The 23,492-nt window shown below is 31.0% G+C and overlaps 1 protein-coding gene across 6 annotated transcripts in view; it reads right to left on the bottom strand.

Moving 5' to 3' along the window:
* LOC140451733 (probable multidrug resistance-associated protein lethal(2)03659) overlaps positions 1-23,492 on the bottom strand; it is a 207,570-nt gene that overhangs the window by 152,417 nt on the left and 31,661 nt on the right. For 2 of the 6 annotated variants that reach the window (XM_072545590.1, XM_072545610.1), the window contains exon 2: positions 19,484-19,549. The exons of 2 other annotated variants lie outside the window; for them this stretch is intronic. The gene's annotated coding sequence lies outside the window, so the exon portion shown is untranslated. Of the gene's footprint in view, positions 1-992; positions 1,149-19,483; positions 19,550-23,492 lie in introns of those variants that run through there. 2 more of the 6 variants (XM_072545605.1, XM_072545577.1) reach the window with 2 other exon arrangements.

The raw sequence follows: 23,492 nt of genomic DNA, 5'->3' as shown, positions 1-23,492 counted from the left end.
ACAATAGGAGCAGAAGCAGAGAAAGGATTTTTTTGTTGTGGCATGGCCATAGAATTGCAACGGCAGAGAAGGAAAGGTCAGTCAATTTTCATTAGAGCCGGAGTGTAATTTTCATTTATTAATTAAATAAATTGAATAAATAATAGAGACAGTTAATTTTGCGATCACTTAAAAAAAAAAAGAATTATAAAAAGAGCTTAGTTATAACACATATTAAAAATCAATGTAAAATAACATTTGGGTCCATGATAGAAAACAACTTCTCATATATTTAAAGTTAGTATATTGCAAATATTACAGGATTGATTGTTATATAAAATTTCATTAAAATAAAGGACATCTCACATATAGTTCAGTTGAAATTCCATGTATTTTATTCAGGTCATATTACCTATCCCGATTAGGAAGCCAATTGGAAAATATTTTGAATCCACGATCAAAGGTAAATAGTACAATTTAAATAGCCTGAGATTGTAATTAATTAATGCTGATTTATTGTGATTAATTGGAGATTAGATCATTTAATAAATATAGACAGGATTTTTCCTAAGTAAGCAATATAATACAATTTAAATAGCATAACAATATATATATATATATATATATATATATATATATATATATATATATATATATATATATATATATATATATATATATATATATATATATATGTATATATATATATATATATATATATATATATTTATAGCTTATGTATGTATATATATATATATATATATATATATATATATATATGTATATATATATATATATATATATATATATATATATATATATATATATTATAAGAGTTGAATGTTTTATAAACATCTATAAGAGTGAACGCTTTTATGGAGCTTTTCAATGGAAGGTGTACTATTACTAAGAAAGCGGTGATTTCGGCATTAAAAGCAATTTTTTATTCGAAAATGTAACTAGAATATAAACCATAAAATAAAACAGTGTAATAAAACCAACAGTAAACTTACTCAAAAGCCGAAAGCCGTAAGAATGTGTTAATTATAAATAACGTGCAAAACAGTATTAACTTTAAACAGTTTAGCAATAATCATTTTAAACAATATACGAATTATGCTAACAATACCCTCGTCACTATATTGACTACAAACCAACTATACATGTGAGTTCGAATAATATTCAACACAGGCAAACAGCAATATTACCAGAGATTAAAATTTAAAATAACAATTTGTTTAACAATATTTATCAAAGATATAGACGTAATAGTCAAACTTATTCACGAAACCAATATCAGCTTATAAAAATAGGAGGTCCCATTGATATAGATTATAATATAAATTAAATGAATTATTTGTTTAAATATATGTATTATTTACCAAAGTTTAAGAATATTTATTCAAAATATACAATAACATGAAATTCTTGTTTATCTTTTATATTTAGAAAATATTTCTCCGCCTTCTTATTTTGTTAAATTTATCCATTTTATATATTTACATTAAGTGAAAAAATTTTATAGTCTAGGCGCCAAGGGGGAAATTGAGTGTGCAATTGTGTATCCCTATTTTTCGAGGGTACCAGGCTGAAAACCCATCAGATAATTTGTTAGTAACAATTTAATTGTTTAAATCATTGTATATCCTTAACAATTGGAGATATTTAATTTTACCAAAACGAAAATCCTTTAGAAAAAAAAAAAACAAAATCGTATTTATAAAATTTTGATTGGATTGTTAGAACCAGAGATATAACAAATTTCGTGAAAACCCATTACAAAATAGTCATTGAATGGGGCTTTTCTAAGTATAACTCAGCTTTTTTAAGTGTGATTAACTTTTAAAGCTCACTCATTTTAACGGTAATTGTCTCAGCTTTAAAATAAACTATGCAAAACTACTTGATCTTTATTAATATAAAAGTTTTAACTATTAATCATTAAAAATTTCACTAAAAAGATGTGAACTAATTTGTTTATAAGAGATTTAAGCAAAAGTAAGCTACATACTTTGAAAATCTGGTTAATGAAAGTTATAGAACAACTTAAAATGACTAGTTTAGGATTTAATGAAAGATTATATGTTAATTTTTGACCAAGATATATGGAACTTTTAATAAGGGTCTCCGAGGCAGAACGTTTACTTGCAGCAAATGCGGGCGCCCAAATCGCACTTATCCGGGTTAATATAAGGTTAATAATACATTTTACTTACGTCACTGGGCAACTCAGTTCCGTTGGGCCCATCACTGTTCTTGAATGTACTATTCATATTTACCCATATATTTCTAATATTCTCTTTTGATTTTTTATTAGAGTTAAATTTAAATTGTCTAGATTCAAAAAAAGGTGCTGCTATAGTACTCTACTTCGAGGGTAAGATCTAAATGAAGGATCTGCACAAAATAATGAAATGCAAAATAACTTTTGTAGAAAAAATATTTATTCACAAGTAATAAAAATTTGGAGCCAAATAAAGATTTAATTAATAAATAAATAAAAACTTTTATAAATCTACCAGGCCATTTTATTTGAAAAGAGGGGTTGATGTTTACGCATACCATGGAAAAAGATTACGGTGTTTTTGCCTTTCATTATTGTGTAAAAACCCTTCTGAGAAAAAATTATGGTAATTAGCAGCTCATGTATAAAGTACCGACAAAAACAATCTTTACAAAATGATTAAAACGCATAAGTCAGAAGAATATTATTATTTTACTTTTTAGTTGGGACCAAGCCACAAGATTAGCTTATTCTCAACTAAAATATCAAATTGATATGACAAACTAAATTAATATTAAGTATTGGGTTTAAAAAATAACAATAAAAATAAAAAATCATAGATTAGTCATTTATTTTTCTTTATTGTAATACTTAAAAACTTTTTTAATTATACAGTGATCGATATTATACACATTTCTACTGCATATTTCACAAATTTGTTTTTGTTTTCTGTCCTTTTTGTTGGGCACATGTGATACCTTTTCCTTGTTAAAGCTGGAGGTTTTTCTAGTTTTTGCTTTTTATTGTGTGGTTCAACTTCCGGTAAGCATTTTCAATAAACTGTTTTGTTTCCCATTGTAGTCTCCTTGATTTTCTTCTGAAAATTTGAGGCAATACTAGTTGTTCTGTTTTCATTGTAAGAAACAATCTTTGCTTTTCATTTTTGTTTTCGTTCCATTTTGGATGTAAATTTGTCCAAGTACGTAATAAATAAGGCTGCCCCAGCCACGTCTAAAATATTCACAAAAAATGCAAAAGGCCAACGGTTAATTCGTCTTTTGCACATATATTTATGAACCATTTGGTCTAGCGTATCGACACCACATTTTGTACTATTATAAAAGAGTATCATATCTGGTCTTTTGTTAACATCATCTGCACAGTAAGCATTGTGATATATGGTAGACAGGATTAGGACACTTCTTTGTTTTTTCGGAACGTTATAAACAAGAGATAATTTTGGAGTAGATCCGAAAATTGAAGATTTCTCTAAGCGGTTCTTGTTTAGTAGAAATTCCCAAGGAACAATTCTCTTATTTTTTTCACTGTGCCCACAAGAGTTAATGAATTTGCCAGTAATTCATGTGCAAGAATAAGATCGGTAAAATAGTTATTGCAAGTCATATTCCCCTTGGAATTATAATAAGGCTCAACGAGTTGCTTTACAACTTAAGGTGCAAGACCTTTGGCTACTGTATTTCCGTTTTTTTCTTTATAGTATATAGTATTCCATCTAAAGGGTAATATGTTTCCGAGTCACAGGCATACCATATTTTCATGCTATACTTATCTGACTTTGAAGGCATAAACTGCTTGAATGAACACCTACCTCGATACGGAACAAGTTGCTCATCTACCGGTATGTTTTTTCCTGGTAAATAGTATTTATGGAATTTTTGGTTGACTTGATTCCACACATCGTGTATTGCTGCTAATTTATCGTTCCTTCTTTGTTCAGACCTTGTGCCTTATCGTTAAATCGCACAAATCTTAGCAAATTTTTGAATCGTTTTAATCCCATGGTAGCTTTAAATATAGTAGGTCCATAAAACTTTCTCCAAAGTATATCTACATTATACGGAGTGCGGCAAAAGTCAGTTCCCGCTATGTAGTTTCGCATAACAGGTGTTCCCTACCTGTGTTGCCTTTTGCGTATTGCTGTTCGTTGTGAGTGTCGGTGGGGTTTTGCGGTGCGTTGTTAGTAACGAGTTAAACATGCAGGCAAGCGGCAAGTACACGAAAGAAGAACGCGTTTTTTTACTAACTTTGTATCTGCGATTGTCAGCGGACTATGGGACTATTTTTTCCAAATTTCAGGAACGTTTTCCGAATCGTCCAGTACCATCGCGTCGTAATGTCATTAAACTGTGCCGTAAGTTTTTAACGACGGGTTCCGTTGCAGACGCGCCGCGGTCTTATCTGCCAGTAACAGTGACGAAGACTGAGAATATGGAGACCGTGGCGCTATCTTTGGTCGAAAACGCAAACCAATCGAGTCGTAGACTATCCAAAGAATTAACTATTTCCGATAGATCGCTTCACCGAATGCTAAAACGCATGAATTATGTTGTGTATCGACCTCGTCTTATTCACGCGTTACACGAAGACGACCCTGACCGTCGCTTAGAATTTTGTGAGTGGTATCGTGGTTGTGTTGCTGATGACCCACATTTTTATCGTAAAATTTTATGGACGGACGAGGCAACATTTAAACTGAATGGCATAATAAATCGGCATAATTGCGTCTATTAGAGTACAGAAAATCCGCATGTTACCCTTGCACAGGAATTGAATGTACCAGGCATTTGTGGGTGGGCTGGAATTTATGCCGGTGGGTTAGTGGGCCATATTTCTTCGAAGACACGGTAACAGGCCAAACCTACCTCGAGATGCTCAAAGACTTACGTGATACGATGGAAGCAGATCCCGCCCTAGCTGGAATTGTTCACTTTATGCAGGACGGTGCTCCATCCCACTACGCGCTGATCGTGCGTGAGTTTCTTGATGGGCACTTTGGTGACTGGATTGGCAGACGCGGGAAAATCGATTGGCCGGCACGATCCTGCGACCTCACGCCGTGCGATTTCTTTTTATGGGATCTGCTGAAGAATAGTGTGTATGCTAGGCGACCGTAAACTCTCCCACAGTTGAAGACAATTATTGAGGAAGAATTTGAACACCTCCGTCAGAATAAGGCAATCCTCAACCGAGCATGCCGTAGCGTTGCGAGCCGTTGTGAACGTTGTATCGAGGAAGATGGACACCAGTTCGAACATAAAGCTTAGATTTTTATATGCACCTTTGTAACCCAAATTTGCGACTTAATTAAACGTTTTGCATTTTCATTTTCCGATATTTTTTGATTGTGCAAATCGGGGAACTGACTTTTGCCGCATTCTGTAGATGTTGGCACTCAGGTGCCCTGCAGTTAGTAGTAGTCCAATAAGGGCATAAGCTCTGTAGAGTCGCAATATTTCCAGTTCTCTATCCCAGGATTTTTCGGCTTCTTTATTTGTACACTTCACTATTTCATTCACAATTTTTTCGTCCACAAACAAATAAAAGGAATCAACAGGATCATCTACACTTTGATCAAGGGCTAACATTACTTTGTGCACTTTGCTTTTTATTATGTTGAAGGATCGCATACGTCCTGTCGGTTGTGATCGACTCTTCCAGTTAATTCCATCCTTAGTTTCAAAAATTACACACTCTGAAATCTGGAAACTTGTAGCTAGATATTCTTCTTCATTATTACTCAATACTACTTGCTGATCATCCTCTTCACTTGCTTCTGAAAGATGATCTTCAATTTTAGTCACTTTCAATGCTACCTACTTCAGGAGATTCTTCATCATCGGAATCCCATAAATTATTAGAAATATCTTGCAGTTCTGCAGCTGGTAATGGTTTTCGGAAGATTTTATTTGCACTATCTACTTTCACTGTAATTTAATATAATTTTAGGAGCTTAGTTGTCGACACTAACATCGATATCAAACGACTGATAGCAGATGCAATATTTATTTTAAAATATGTATAGGTACCTACCTAACAATATTATTGCATTTCAACAACGATTATCAGTTTTAAAATTCATTTAGAATAGATTCTGACACCTATTATAACCATCTCTTTTATGTTCACATCAAAGAGATGTTTACACTGTTTGTTACACGTTTAGACTCTATTATTGGATTTTCGGAATCATAAAAGTCGTTTAGATAATCCACAAAAACATTACCTGACTGCCAGATTAACTTCTGTAAGAAATATTTAGATTTAGACTAGGTATAAATACAAATAGGGTCTGACGGGCCCTTATTGCCTCTTTACGTGACAAAATTCTTTCGACGCAATAATTTCAGAAATGATAATGAATATTTAGAACAGCTTATGACTATGTTGAAGGAAACATACTACAGAAATTCAGTGATGCATAAATTCAATAATTTTTTATCAGTTTATGATAAAATAATTGGCGTCTCGGGCCTGTTGGACCCACCTTGCCCTGATAAGGGTTCAATAAATTTTCAATATCTCGGTAAAAAATTAACATCGAAACATTTACTAAAGCTTAAACTCGTCGTTTTGAATTGTCATATAACGTCCATTAACCAAACTGCTAGCATATATGGCTCAATTTTGTTTAAAACTCGTATAAACAAATTAATTCACGACTTTCTATAAGAAATTTTAACTTTAAACTGCTATAACTGTTTTATTTATAATGATAAAGTAATATACATATCTAAATCTACATGAACTTTACCTATGTATTGGTTTTCATTCGCTGCGAGCTGACCGTGCGCCTCAGAACGCGTTATTAAAAGTTCCATATCTTGGTCAAAAATTAACAGAAACATTTACCGAAACTTAAAATGTTCGTTTGGGGTTGTTTTATAACTTTTGTTAGCCAGATTTTCAAAGTTTGTAGCTCAACTTTGTTTAAATTACTTATTATTAAATTAGTTCTGCATTTTTTATGAACTTGTTAATGTTTAACTTTTTTACTAATGCAGGTAAAGTAATTATGCAAATTTTTTTTAAAGCTTAAGTAATTATCCTTAAGATGAACGGGGTTTTAAAAGTTAATCACAAGTACGAAAGCTGAGTTATCCTTGGAAAAGCCTTATCGAATGCCGTTTTTGCAACTGTTTTTCACGAAATTTGTTATCGGTTATTTAATTGGATCAAAGTTAACCAAACGTCATTTTTTCCATTTTTCAAAAGGAACAATTTTCATTTTGGTAAAATTAAAAATATCTTTAATAGTTTAGGAGGTACAATCATTTATTGTTATTTAACCAACAAATGTATTATTAAGGGCGATTAACAATTATTGAGATATTTTAACGCGTGAGCAGAGAGAGCGCGTTAATGTTCGAGATTGTTAATCGCCATTTTAATTCATGAATTCGTTACAAAACTTTTCCGTTGACCTTACTTTTCAGAAATAAAGATATCTTAGTTTAAATTTTTATTTACTTAACAATAAACAACAATTTCTCAGCTTTTATTAACTTTATTCAAAGTTTAATTTTCCTAAGTGGTAGTTTTATTATTGTAAACATTAATATTCAAAATAGTACAATTAGATTATCTGCTGTATAGCATTTTGACAAATTTATATTTAAGTCTTCTTGAACCTCTGTAAATTCTGTGATAGAAGAAGAAGCGGGGGTGCTTAAGGAAGTACTTTGACAAGGTTTAGTGGTATTTTGTCCCAAGAGTTTTTTAGCCGTCTCAAGTTTATTCTGCATAGAATTTTCTATATAACCTTGTCTTTTAATAGCTGAAAAGTCTGCACCACTGTCACACAGTATTGAAGCAGAGGAACGTCTAAAACAATGCCCAGTGTAGAGATGCGAGTGCTCTAATTTTAAGAATTTAGCAATAACGGAAGGAATTTTGGAAAACGTATTTATGCCAACTGGCTGTGTGGAACATTTGTTATTTTTATAAAAAATGAAAAATCGTTTATGTGGTGTGCGTGCCGGTCTTAAAGAAATATAGTTTTTGATCGCATTGAGAATGGTATTTGCTTTGTTATCTACTATGGTAAATATTCTATTTGTTTGTGTTTTTGATACTTTTATGGTGACAAGAAACTTTGACCCCAAGTCTTGAACGCTATTTGTTTCTAATTTCAATAGTTCGTCCTTTCTTAACGCACCAGCCACTCCGAAAATCAATGCAACCTACAAAATGAAATGTTATGAAATACGAGTATTAAATATATAAACCTAATTTACTGGTTTACCTTTATCATAAGAAACACGTCGTTAGGAGCATCAGAGATGAATTTCTGGACTTGTTCTTTTTCAAGTGTTTTTGATTTCTTTGGTACATAATCTGTTCTTTTTTCTTGATAAACATAATTAACTTATTATATTTAAATATATTAATATTTAATTATAAACTTAAGGTTGATTTTAGCATCGAATATTTGGGCCACAAACTTGCTATTAGTCCTTTTTCGGTAATCTTTAAAAAATATGTCAACAATACAGATTCTGAATATCGTATTTTTTTTTCTCGTCACACCATGCAATAAATTCAGCGTATGTTTTTTCATAGAACACTCTGCTTTTTTCAGGCAGTAAACTTAAAGATATTTCATTTGCAGTTTCTACCACTTCTAGTGGAGTTAAATTAAACTCTTCGTCAATATCCATCTTTTGATTTTTCAAATACACAGAATTTTAAACAATAAAGTAAATAATGACATACAATGACAGATAGTACTAACAGCGGCTTCTTCATTTTAAATTTTTTAGTGGGAATATAAATAGGTATAATCAATGATTTTGACGGGTGTTAAAATTGATAATATTATATGGACGGTAGACGAAAAAACAATTAAATTGTTAATAACAAATTATCTGACATGTTTTCAGCATAGTACTCTAGAAAAATCCAATCTAGGCTCCAAAAAAACATAAAAAACGTCAAGGTACAGAGGGGACATAAAAGTGAATACTTAACTCCCTTCGTGCCAAGAGTATTATGAGTATACCGTCAAGCATATTATTTTCTCTTTCTAAATTATGTTTTAATTCTGTTTTGTATCTTATATTTTATTAGTTACTGTTATAATACTGATAAATTGTCAAGTATTGTCAAGATATAGTTAACTATAAGAAAGGAACCGCCGATCAGATTATGATTAAAGTTATGAATGAGATTTTTCTTAAAGTTATCTAATGTAACTATAAACTTTAAATTAAAAATATGCGTGTAAAAAGAATATACGATATCTTCCTGGTAATTACTAAAATTTAAATTAAAATAAACAAGGTTATGAAATTGCTTTTTTGTGGAATGTCTAATTTAAATATTATTATTTAAATATTATTATTTAAATATCTTCCACTCCGAAAATCGTTTTTAAAAAAGATTTTTAATAAAAATTCTGGGAGAAAATGGTATAACCAAAAGAGTTGTTGATAGGTTATGTCTTTCAAAAAATTATGATTCTTAACCTTGATCTTATAGGCAACGGCATACTTATGGTTGAAGGTTACAGCACAGAATAAATAACAGTGGTTACGGTTCAGGAAATTTTTGAGGGTGGTTTTTACCCTCGGCATATCAAATTCTGTTTTTTGCGTGTTTCTTGTGTTATATGTTTATATAGTGTGAATCGTAGACGTGGTTGTGTAATATGGATTATATCATGATGCATTGTGTATTGCGCAAGTTTTGAAGTTGAAAACTATTAATATAGTATATTTTGTATTTACTTCTGTAACTATTAATCTATGTAGTAATTTGTGTCATTATTTTTATAACTGTTTGTGGTAAGACACAATAAATGTTATTTTTTTTTTTTTCATTTTGTTTATTTTTTTTAACTAATTCTTTTTTGAGTTTCATTTGAAAAAGATATGTTCTGCATTTTTAATAATTATTTCCCCAGTTACAACCAATTGTTGTAATAGTTATAATTAGGCACCTCGAAGTGTTTTGTTTTATTTGTCCTAAGAGATTCATGACCTTTTGTTTCATATTTTTGTAGTTGCCCCAATCCAAACCCCTTGTCGTTTACTTATCCACGACCCCAGCTTTCCTAACAAACCCTGAGTGCCGTCCGCATAAGTTTCGATTTGTTTTGCTTGCCCTATTTTCGCCTCCAGTAATTTCTATCTGCAAACTTCTACCCCTTATAATCTTACCCTATGGTAGGCAAAATATTTCGTTACAAAATAGCGCCCAACGTGGTCAGCATTTTTTTTAGATTTTTGTCCCTTTTTCCGAAGCCACATATCTTTTTTCAATTCTTCCCTTTTTACATATGTATTATTGTATATCAACATATGTATTTGTTGTGTATTGGTAAATGAAAGCAAATATTAGAGATTTAAATATGAATTTTAAATGATTTTTTGAGATTGAATGAGTTTTAAAAGTTATTAACAGTAACAATTAATACAGTTATTGTTTCATTTATTTTTAATTGATCTGACAATCTTTACAGAATAATCGGTTTTTGTAATTTTGTTTGTTCGGTCTTTTTGAGTAAATATGTGTATTGTTAGAGTGACTTTTCTTTGAGCTGATGAGTATAGTTGAGTTTTCCCCTTTGTCCCAGTTGGGTAGTGGTGTGTCCCCTTTTTTTTAAACGAGTTCCCCTTTGCCCTTTTTGTTTGTTCCCTAATTAGCCCATCTCTGACGGCGTTCTTTATGCCACGGGTTAGTAGGAGATTGTGAACGAGAAGTAGTCCCCTTTTGTTTCCTAATTAACCATCTTTGGCGGCGTCTCAAATGCCACAGGTTAGTTAGAGCTTGTGTACGAGAAATAGTCATTGTGAGTCGTAGAGAAGATTCGACTAAGTTTAGTCTCAGTAGTAGACTGTTGTTTGTTAGTGTCCATGAACTGTTTAGAACTGTTCTGATGAGACTTATTAAGTCGAAATACGTATCAACAGATACATAGACGCTTTGTACGTGAAATCAAATCTTTGCTGTCTTTTTCATTTTATCCGAAAAAGATTATTTGTTTTAATTGCAATAGGCCGGGTCATATTTTCCGTGACTGTAGAAGCAAGCCACTATCTTGTTCTCGTTGTGGTTATAAAAGTGTGTCTATATCTTCTTGTCCCAAATGTTGTATTTCGAATAGATGTAAGAATAACAGACCTTACAGGTCATTCGTTGAACCCAATTTTTGAAAGGAGAGAGTTTGATAGTCGTCCTCATGTTAGTATTTCCATTTTTTCTATAAACTTTGTTGTTCTTTTAGACAGTGGTTGCTCTACATCCGTTGTAGGTGCCGCTGGAATTGAATTTTTGGATTCTTAAGAAATTAAATATAATCCCACATCTACTAAGAATGTCTGCTTAGCAGATGGTTCGAATAAATCAGTTGTTGGTACCATTGATCTTTCAATAAAAGCTGATGGTGTTTGTCATATAGTGAAATTTTTTGTTGTACCTTCTGTCCCTTACAATTTCATTTTGGGAAATTATTTTATGCAGCAGTTCTCATTGTTATTAAACATTGAGGATGGGGCATGGCATTCTTCCCAAAGGAAGAATAAAATTAGAAACTTTATATTCCGTAGACTTATTGTCTATTTCTGAGAAAAATATGGCAAAGTCAGTAGTGGATTCTTTTAGTGAAGTCTCTAATTCTAAATATATTGGAAGAACCAACAAAATAGAAATGGTTATTGACACAGGTGATGCTAAACCATTTAAGAAAAGACAATATTCTTTGTCCCTATACATAAATAAAATACTACATGAAGAGTTAGATGAAATGTTAAGATTAGGAGAAATCGAACCAGCACAATCCCCATGGTCAAGTCCAGTACTGTTAGTTAAAAAGAAGTCAGGAGAATATAGATTTTGTTTTGATGGTCGTTCATTGAATGAAGTTACAGTTCATGATAGTTATCCCTTGCCCCAGATAGATACAATCCTGTCATTCCTTAGAGGAGCTAAATGCATCAGCTCTATTGATTTGAGAAAAGCATTTTGGCAGATCCCACTTCATCCTGACTCAAGGAAAAAGACAGCTTTTAATGTTTCTGGTAGAGGTTCTTTTCAGTTCACTTCTGTTCCCTTTGGTTTGTGCAATAGTGCACAGTTTCAACACAGACTTATTGATGCTATTTTTGGACCTGAATTCGAGCCCTACATATTTTGTTATTTGGATGACATTATAGTATGTACCCCAACATTTGAGAAACATATTGAGTTATTAAAGATAATTAAAGAGAAGCTTAATGAAGCAAACTTGATCATCAACGTTGAAAAGTGTGATTTTTTTAAGTCGGAGTTAAAGTATCTTGGTTATGTAGTTGGTAATAATATTTCTTTAAAGGCAGATCCAGAAAAAATCCTTGCTATGGTCAATTATCCAAGACCAACCAATTCCACTGAAATTAAAAGATATCGGTATGTGTTCTTGGTACCGTCGTTTTATTAAAGATTTTTCCAGTTTAGCCTTCCCTATAAATGATCTTCTTAAAGGTCATCGCAAAAAGAAACAGCCTGTAGTTTTGACAAGTGAAGCTGAACAAGCTTTTTTAAAAATTAAAGAACTTCTAATTTCTGCTCCTATTTTAGCCCAGCCAAATTTTGATCTTGGTGGTGTTTTGACACAAACTATAGATGGTGAAGAAAATGTTATTGCGTATGTTAGTAGATCCCTTTCCAGAGCTGAAAGAAATTATTCGGTTACAGAGAGAGAATGTCTTGCTGTGATCTTCGCTATCGAGAAATTTCGAGGTTACATAGAGGGAGTCAAGTTTTTGGTCATTAGTGACCACCATTCACTTCTTTGGTTGAATAAATTGTCCAATTCTACTGGTAAATTAGCCAGATGGGCCATGCGCCTAAGACAGCATACTTTTGATTTAATTCATAGAAAAGGAAAATCCCATTTAGTCCCTGATGCTCTATTTCGAGCTCACACCAATGATCCAGCCGAAACTACCCAAGAGATTAGTTATTTAGAGGTCGATGTAGATAGAATAGACCCTTGGTTCGATAATTTGAGATAAAAGATACTCCGATCCCCCCTTGATTTTCCACAGTGGAAGGTGGAAAATGATTTTGTTTATAAGTTTGTTCCTACCACTAATCCTTTTAAGACTAATGATGTAAAATGGAAAATTCTTGTATCCAAACGTTATTACGTATCAAACGTATTAAATATACGTTAGTCCATCCTTTGAGAAAGACCACGGCTAAGAATATTGTTGAGTTTTTGGAAAATGATGTTTGGTGTTCCCCAATATGTGATTTGTGATAGTGCCTTAAATCTGAACAATCCTCTCTTAATTGAGCTCTGTAATAGGTATAACGTTCAGAATGTATGATTTAGCCCAGTATATGCACCGCAGTGCAATTTTGTAGAGAGGAACAATAGAAACATTGGTACAGCAATACGTACATATGTAAAAGACCACGTAGATTGGGACAAGAATTTAGCAAAGATCAGACAAGCTATTAACACAGGCTATTATAATTATTATTGTTACTATTATATAACATAAGCTATTAACACAAAGCATGAAGTGACTGGATATACTCCAGCTTTCCTTAATTATGGCCGTCATAATCCCTTAGGTGGAAACTACTATGGTGTTGATCCCAAGGATCAACAGAATCAAGATTTTGAGATAATTCCAGGTGACCGTAATATGTATGATTCAGAAGTCAAAGGTTTAGATAAAGTTTTTGAAAAGGTTTAGGCTAATCTTTGAAAAGGATATGAACGTAACGCTAAAAGTTACAACTTACGTAGAAGAGAAGTTAAATTTCAAGTTGGTGATAGAGTTTGAAAGAGAAATAAGGTTTTGTCTTGTGCTGTCAACAAGTTTATGTCCAAACTAGCACCAAAGTATATTGAAGCATCCATCAAGGAAAAATTGTCACCAGTAATTTATCGTTTGTCAGATTTAAATGGTTCAGATCCTGGTAAGTGGCATGTTAAAGATTTAAAGCCTTTTGTGTCAGATAAGGACAATATGTCATTCTTAAGTAATTAGTTCATTCTATCCTATGTCTTTGATTTCGAGTTTGTATGTTGATTTAATTTCATCCGTTTGGAATATTTTTTGATATTTTTAGTACAGGTAACCTATTTTAATTGGAGACACATGTGAGAATCACATTTTGTCGTATGTAGGTATATAGATTTAGGGTCGATATCTTAATTTTTTTGTGGAACCGTTGCCGAATTCCCTGTCTCGCTGGGCGTATAGTACAGATTAGCAGACGCCTATCTGCTTAGTGTAGAGCATTCTTTTGTTTTTGTGTACTGCATTTGATTTAGGTAACGAGGTGACATGGCTATGCCTGTCCGACAAATCACTTGTGTTACTGCTGTGAATGTCAGCGAGGTTCACTGCAGGGCATAAGGTTAGCTTCCCCTAAGCCATAGAAACTTATGTCACCTACAGTTCATTTTAGAGTCAAATATTTAAGTCTACTCGATTTTAAAGAGTCTGGCGATCGATGGCACGCTAGCCCATTCTTTATAACTAATGTTCTATTTATTGTTTAATCCCACGCTGGCCACCATCTAAAATATATTATTAGGAAGTCTCGACTCATTTAAGAGGTCATCAGTTGATTTTGTTTTTGTTATTTTGTCTTTATCAAAAACTGGATAAAGTAATCCGAGTTTCCTCTTTTAAGAAGGGACAATTGTAGCAATAATAATTTCCTTTAAAATGCAAAGTATAAAAATTTTCTAATAAAATAACAGGTCGATAAATGTGAAATACTGTGATATGTGATAAATGTGAAGTGCTATATTTTATTACGAAGACAAGATACAGGATCGCTAAGTAAAAAACTACGATACTTGACGGGATTCCCATGTAATAACTGGTTTTAAAGTCATACAAAACTTATGTCAACTCATATCGATAACCCTAAAATAGCCTACTTATTATTATAGACTAATTTAATTAATTACAAATACAATAATAAAACCATAATAAAAAATTGATTGGATAATTTTACTGCTCGATAAGTTGCTCATGAACAAATCAGATTTGTAAAGGAAAGGAAACAAATTTTTAATCTACAACTCATGGAAAAGTCAAGAAAAACAGTCCTAATGTATCTCTGTTTCGTGGACTATGATATGAAAAAGCCTTCTATAATATACGACGGTATTTACTTTGGCCAATCTTATTAGTATTAACATCCCTAATCTCTTGGTCATGGTGAGATTAGACAACAAATAGTCCTAGCAATGCAAAAGTAGAAAAGGCACAAGACGGAGTTGTATATTGTAGCAATAATAATTGCCTTTAAAATGCAAAGTATAAAAATTTTCTAATAACTCCTCCAAAGAAAAAATCGAGTTACGAAGTTAAAATAATCAATATAATACGTAGTATTTCTACGAATTTCAAAGAGTTGTTTTGATTCAAGGTTAAATCCCCTGTTTGTCAAGAAATTTTGTTGCGAGAACAAGTTAGATTTGAAAAGGGTGGTATAGGTAGCCGGCCGAGATACAGAAAGATCGGTCGAGGGGAATTGAGAGCAGGTTGAAAGAAGTAACGAAAGAATGAAGACGCTTTAGTTAGTCAGTAAAGAGACCGGTGAAACAATTGTTGAAAATAGTGGACTGTATTCTATGTAATATGTCAAATTTGAAAAGAGTAATCACTATTTCCATTTTTCAAAGTACATTAGGGATTTGTGTCCAGTATTATATATTCCTGTTTTTTAAGAAGTCCAATCCAGAGTTTGTGTTCCAGACTTTCAATCTCAAATTTGTGTTCTTTGTCCTAAGAAGCTGTCTCAGAGTATCTCTCACATGGAAATGGTATCCTCAGTTTGGAAATGGATTTGATAGTGTTTTTAGTGAAACCAAGGTAACTCTTTTTTGTTTTAATCTTTTGAAGGAAAATAAACATTAAAATAATAATTGCTTTCATACAATTTAAAATTTTAATATTTAATATTAAAGGTAATAGTGGTCTTAGCTGTCATTTTATTTGTTCAGTTGTGAGATTTTATGTTGACAGCTAGCAGCTATAGTAGAAACCCTCAATTCAGAAGAGTGATTTCATAGTTTAAACGCCGAATATCCTCAAATTTAAATGTACACAGCGGCCCTCGAAAACTGCCTGTTTTCTCGATTGCAATTTGCGTTTCCTCATAAGAAATTACAGAATATATAAAGTAGTATATTTATTTGTGCTTCTCTATAGTAGATTTGACCAGAAGTTGTCGTACAGTGTAGCCAATTCTTGTTCACAAGTAGTAATTATGGTCATACAAAACCTGTTTTCTTCCACGCAGCGATTATTACCGTCATAAAAATACAAAAAAACATGATTTTTTCAATAGTAAAAATTAAGCACAAAATTGTAATGAAATAAATTTTATTTATATGTTCCGTTTCGTTACATATTTAAATTTATAAAATAAAAATCGATATTTTAAAACATTATTTTTCAATCGTTTGGCAATGTTGGAATTAGCGAGGAAATTCCGTTTTACAATTCGGACCCAGACATGCCATAAAAAACTAGTTTTTATTATTTTTTCGCCGGAGGAATGGTTCTTTTACATGGGCGTTTCTATGGGTAATGTATTTTGTGAGTATATTTTATGTGATAAGTTGGTAAACTTATTGTTGTCAATACTGTTTTAACAATAATGTATTGTCGAATTGATAAAACGTGTTATTGATAATAAGAGTGTTATAGTTTGTCGTTTTATAGTAAATTTTTAGTTATATTCTTATACAGAATTGTTGAAATGATTGTATATATAGTATATACACAGATTATTGAAATACAATGGACGAAAAACCGAGTTGTTTCAAGAGAAGACAGCAAAATGTTGATTCCAAAAATGAAAAGCCGCAAAAGAGACGGAAAATGTTAACGTCCGAGGGAAGGTAATGTGGGAAAGGGAAGAACATGGTAAGTGTGTATAGTGTTTGTGTTTAAATAGAATAGTACAATGTTTTGTTACATCCAAAATTATTTTTATTTTGTTTTTATAGAATTTTATTTTATTTTATAGGATTGTATTTTGTTTTGTTTTATAATGTTTAAGTGTTTTGTTTATTTTATTTAATGGGACAATATGGCTCTTGGCGAACACCCATTTAAAAAAAAGTGACGCGCCACAAGACATACCTCTCGGGTGGTGGGGAAACTGTCTTAAAATTTGTTTTAAAAAAATTTCATTGTGTAACTCTTTAAGGACGGGTCACGTCAAAAGACGTTTTAGCGTAACTTCCGCGACAGCCTGGTGGCATCACCATCTCTATATAAAGACATCGTTTTCAAATATACAAATGATAGCAATATTTATTTTTCTGTAGCTTTTTGCTTGTGGCATTCCGTATTTTTAGGGAGAATGTTGAAAATAAGCCACAATACATCTATTTACATGTTTATTTTACTGACGTTTTGATCTCTAGTACAGAGACTGTTTTTAAAGTTAAGAAAAAAATCGGTTGCCTGTAAAGTCGGTTTTACGGGCGAAGATTTTACGTGAGAACGTCTTTTTCTCGGTAGAACATTTATTGATATGAATATTATTAAATTGCACAATAGGAACAAGGAATTGAATGAAAATAAGAATTGCACAAATTTTAACTATAGAAATATATTTTGTTTACTAAAACATTGTACATGTAAACTCAGTTTCTCAACTTTTGTGTCAATCTAACAATTAATCAATCAATCATAGTTTACGATAATGAAATATTAGTGTACAATTATTTACCTTTATTGTTGTAGTTGTTGTAAATGACGAATCTAAGCACTCCACATTTTCACTACAGACACAGCTGACGATACTTTAACCACACGTGTGAACTTGTATTATGACGCTTTCTCGGTTTTCCAACGCCAAGAACGCTCGAGAAAGACAGAGACACAAGCACGCACCGATTCAACGCGCCTAATTCTCTAGCGCTGCGCGCGCAGCGGACCGATCATGTTTGAGTGGGAGAGAGACGCAAGGCATTCGCCGGTCCGGCGGGCCTCTCTCTCGTTCGGTGACTCATCGTAACAGACGTGAGCCGGCGTTACACTTTTTCATGAGTGACTCCGAGCCACAACCTAATTTAAGACGTTGTCACGTCAAAAAAGAAAATAATATAAGAATATATAAATATATAATAATAAACAAATAAAATAAATATAACTATAATTTATATCTTTGAAAACGGTCTTTGGATATAGAGATGGAAACTTCAGTAAAAACCTGCAGATAAATATATTGTGGCCTATTTTGAACAATAATATTTAAACAATATAATATAATTAACGTTGAAATAATAGTGAGTGTACGCCACTGGATGTTCATACGTCTTTCCCCACTTCTACGCCTTCAAACGATGACTCACTCTCCCAAATAGTGAAATTAGAGTTTAGCTTTATTATTTTGGTGACGTTAGTTTGCTTTGTTTTTATAAAAAAAAAGGTTAACATTTATGAATAGTTTATCTAAAACAATTCTTTAATTGTAATGATTTATTCCTGCCACATGTTTATAGTCCAGTAACAATTTGTGTAATTTTTGTAGCAACTCCCATTTATAAGTTTGTAAAATGAATAGGACATATGTAAGTTTTTCTTCTTTATTGTTTTGGTATAAACCTTTGAAACTATTAATATAGTATATTTTGTATTCACTTCTGTAACTATTAATCTATGTAGTAATTTGTGTCATTATTTTTATAACTATTTGTGGTAAGACACAATAAATGTTAAATTTTTTTTTTTAACATTTTGTTTATTTTTTTTAACTAACCCTTTTTTAAGTTTCATTTGAAAAAGATATGTTCTGCATTTCTAATAACTATTTTCCTAGTTACAACTAGTTGTTGTAATAGTTATAATTAGGCACCTCGAAGTGGTGTCCTTTTTAAATTACTAGAGATGTTTTCTTTCTGTGTTTTGTTTTATTTTTCCCAAGAGATTCATGACCTTTTGTTTCATATTTTTGTAGTTGTCTCAATCCAAATCCAAGTTTCGATTTGTTTTGCTTGCCCTATCTTCGCCCTCAGTAATTTCTATCCCTATTTCTACCCCTTATAATCTTACCCTATGGTAGGCAAAATATTTCGTTACAATATTATCCCTAAGTTTATTTGACCTATATATTGAACCCGTACCTATAGGCCAGTACATAAAATTAAGATAGAACGATAACCTGTAATTTTCTGTGTCACCACCGAATTGCATGGAAATTTAGATTTAAATTATATTTACCCTCCACTTTACTTTTGGACTTGTGTGGTTGGTTGCTTTTTATTGTTTGGGGGTGAAACCTACCCCTATTAGAAAGCAATCGTATAATCGTATAAATTAAAGCGGGTAATTGATTAAAATCATCTTTTATTGAAGTGAATAAATGGTAATTAATATTAAACAGCATAACTTAAGATTTTATCACAGTTGAACTCCTAAATCTTAGATTAGTTATAATTAAAACAATGTCAATAAATATCTTGTCTTCATTTATTTTCATGAAAATTTGGATATAGGTTATACTTACCCTCCACTTTAAAATTGGCCTTCTGACGGTTAATTGCTTTTTATTTTTTTGGGATGAAAACGATTCCTATTAGAAAAAAATCATATAAATGTAAATTCAAGCAGTTTTAAATGATTTATTTATACAGTGACATTAAATTTAGACTTCTTTACTGTTTTAATTTTTTACCTCATAATTTCTACCCTTATAAATACCACCCCTTGCGAAAAAATTCGAATATTTGTAGTATTTTGTTTTCATTGAAACTATAATTACATTAATTGATTTAATCAAAATGTCATGAATTTATTTTATTTCAACTTAGAAAACAACCCTTTTTGCAAGGATGGGTGAAAGTATGTATGTGCATTAATATCATGTTATGTGTACTTTACAATGCTCTAGTATACCTACGACTTCTAATATCTCCTAAAATATGTGATAGGTTTTTTACTCAGAACTCGGTTAGCTTTTAAGCTATGAAGTACTTCAAAAACCATTTTGTAGGTCTTTTTAGGGCCAATAAGATCATCTCAATTAATTTTTTTTAAAACCTTATTTTTGAAAGGTTGGTAGTTGAAAGGAATTGAAGGAATCACTAATCACGAGTGTATAAATTTTGAACAGCTGTCTTAATCAGTTTTTGTCTTCGAAAAAACCGAAATATTCAGAAAAGCAAAACTTTTCGTATCACTTATCCTTTTTAAGTTATATTGAATTATATTTTTTGCCTTTATTAAGGCATTTTTTTTTTCAAAACTTTAAAAAATTTTCTTTTACTTTAAAACCATTTTTTTACCTTCTTTCGCGACTAACAATGCTGATCCTGATGTCTTAAGTGGTAACCCAGTCTCGGATACTCCTATCAACAAATATTTTTCATTACCATATTTCAGAGATATCACTCCGGGGTTAACAAGGATTCTGAAAAGTGTTGAAAATAGCCTTGGTAATAATAATAACAACATTAAACTTAATGTGGCTTATAGATCAGCCCTAACAATTAATAATCTTTATTCTAAAATAAAAGATAAGGCTCCCATAGATAGGCTTAGTAACATTGTCTACAACATTCCATGCCTCTCTTGCAGCAATTCCTACATCGGCCAAACATCTCAATTATTGAAATCACGTATCACACTACACAAAAGTGATTCTCGACTTCACCCTGACCGCTGTGCATTAGCCAAACATGTCCATTCCATTGGTCATCTCATGGACTATACTAACACTACAATTCTCCACCGTGAGAACAATAAATCTAAAAGAGGGTTCATTGAAATATCTTATATTTTCCTTAACGATTTCTCCATCAATGTTAAGAGTGACATTAAGAATCTTAGCGATATATACCACTTCTTAACGACACAAAGATTCAAAAGAACTACTTGAATTGTCAGCACATGCGTTCTGGTAAAACAGAACCTCACATTTAAACTTTCTAACAATCAAAAATTTAGTTATTGCCGACAATTTAAAGAATTACCTCTTTTTAAATGTAGTTACATTGGTTTTTTCGATTAACCTTGGGTAAACCTTTGCGTTTTAAGTTCAAAGCTACCATACATTTCCAACGTTAAAAAAAACTTTTTTTTGTACATAGTAACAAAAAACACCTCTATGTTGTTACTAGCTAAGTTTTTTAACATTCTAACTCTACAATTCTAAGTTACGGTAAGATCAATAATGTTTTTGATAGATAATATATATGGTAGCTAATTATAAATTATTCTCTTTCAGCCCTGAAAAAGCCAAATTAATTCTCTTTGGCGAAAACGTTCGGAGAAACAATTGATACTCATTAGAGTCTTTCTTGCAGATTTCCCCAATATTTAAGAGTTTACTATATATATATATATATATATATATATATATATATATATATATATATATATATATATATATATATATATATATATATATATATTGTTATGGTGTGTTTTTTGTTTGAATGATGAGCAATGAGTATTTTTAATAATATAGGGTTTTTATCGCGGTTCTCAAAGAATTAGCTTGTAAGTACTTTTTTAAATTATCTTTATTATAACTATTATGAAACACACATATATATCTAACTTAGCCAATGTAAATTTAAAATAAACTATCTTTAAATTGATATTCTTATAAAACTAATTAAATTCTATAGACAATCTACAATTTAAACAAAACTATCTTCAAAATTGAAATTGTTATGACACTAACTAAATTATATTAACAAAATTTTGTACCTTTCTTTCACTGAATGCCTAAATGAACTGTTTTCTACTATATCGATTCTAATCACCACTGAATGTCTTCGTACTTCAGTTATCCTTGTTTTTTGTGAAATTACTTTTTCCAATTATCAGCTTCTACCAATTTAAGATATAGTTTTCTTCACCAGCATTTATACACCACCAACCAAACCAGCAAACAGCATTTATATTTATTCTTCTTTTCAATATACCAATATCCACTTATTATAAGTTGATTTATACTAATCTCCAACCATAATATAATTTAATTTCTTCCAATATACTTTTTTTAATCTTCAATAATTATTTGTGTATAATTATAAATGTGCATTAAATTATATGCATAATTTTTAATCTTCATTTAACTCACTATATTAAACAATTGGACTATCTCCAACTAACTTTCATATTTCTTATAAAACTGCTTGACTGATTTACTAAAACTGTGAACAATTGACCTCACTAATTAATTGTGTCTATCTTCTACTAACTAAAAACTAAAAACTTCTCTGACTGCTTGACTTCAGACTAAAAACTTCCAAAAACTGCCATCTTGAATCCAAATCACGGGTATTTATATCTTTCGGATATTCCAGAACCATCTCGTAAGATATCATGTTCTATGTAATTCTATTTAATACATGTCTGAATTTTCTGGAACAAACCATTTCGCAAACATGGCCATCTCTGGAGATCCAGAGAATTCCATTCTTTTCTATTAATAATTTTGTTGACATTTAGGCTTTTCAGATCAGAATAAACATTCAAATTAGTAACTAACACTCTAATTTAATAAAATACACATTTCAAACAATATAACCCCACTTATATTCGTAATTATGATTCTTAATTTGACACTTGGAGTATGTATAGTTGGTTGCCTAGGCACATGGCTCACTTAAATCTATTGACAACATTAAAATTACTAAAATACAACTTTTTACAATTATTATATGCTAATTTATTAAAAATGCCCTCACATAAATATATTTTTATTAAATTCTCTAGTATATAACTTATTTAAAACAACCAAATATCTAATATTATGTAGTATATAACTTATAAATTATTTTCTATAAACCCTAATTGTCACAATACCCCAAAAATAATATTTAAAATAAATAATTTACTTATTATTTTTTTAAATATTAATTTTCTCATACCTTATTAAATTTAATAAATTAATAATTCAATTTTTTTTTTTATTATTTAAAATGTGTTAAATACATCCCTGTTCGCTGTCTATGTCAAAACAGAGAACAACGGAGCACAGTTCGGGTTCGGCTATTCTATGGTCAAACTGTCATGTCAAATGGAGCAATGAATGCTATGTATATATCAGAGAATAAAATATAACCTTAATTAAAAATATAATCTATATTGTGTTATGTTTATTTATAGACAAAATCTAGGAATTATTTCCATTCAAAATATTTTTCATCTATATTAATTGGTAAGTTTTACACTTTTTATAAAGACATTTACACAATCAATTCTGTATCTAACCCCAAATTATGATTTTTAGGGTACCAAACAATTTCCATATGTACGAAATTCAACAAGTATGATGTCAAATTTATTCACAACAAAGAAATCTACCATCTATCTATGAAATGGATCTATCAGTAAGTTTTTTTTTTTTTTTTTTTTTTTTTTTTTTTTTTTTTTTTTTTTTTTTTTTTTGAAATTCTTTTCTTTGTTTAGTTGACATATTGGGCATTGGGTAGTAATTTCTTTTGCTATACTTATGTCATTCTTTGCAAAATAATTGTCCCTAAATAGCATCCATAGCTTTC

The sequence above is a fragment of the Diabrotica undecimpunctata genome, chromosome 1, assembly GCF_040954645.1.
Source record: "Diabrotica undecimpunctata isolate CICGRU chromosome 1, icDiaUnde3, whole genome shotgun sequence".
Lineage (NCBI taxonomy): Eukaryota > Metazoa > Arthropoda > Insecta > Coleoptera > Chrysomelidae > Diabrotica > Diabrotica undecimpunctata.
This window is presented reverse-complemented; position numbering and strand designations above follow the sequence as displayed.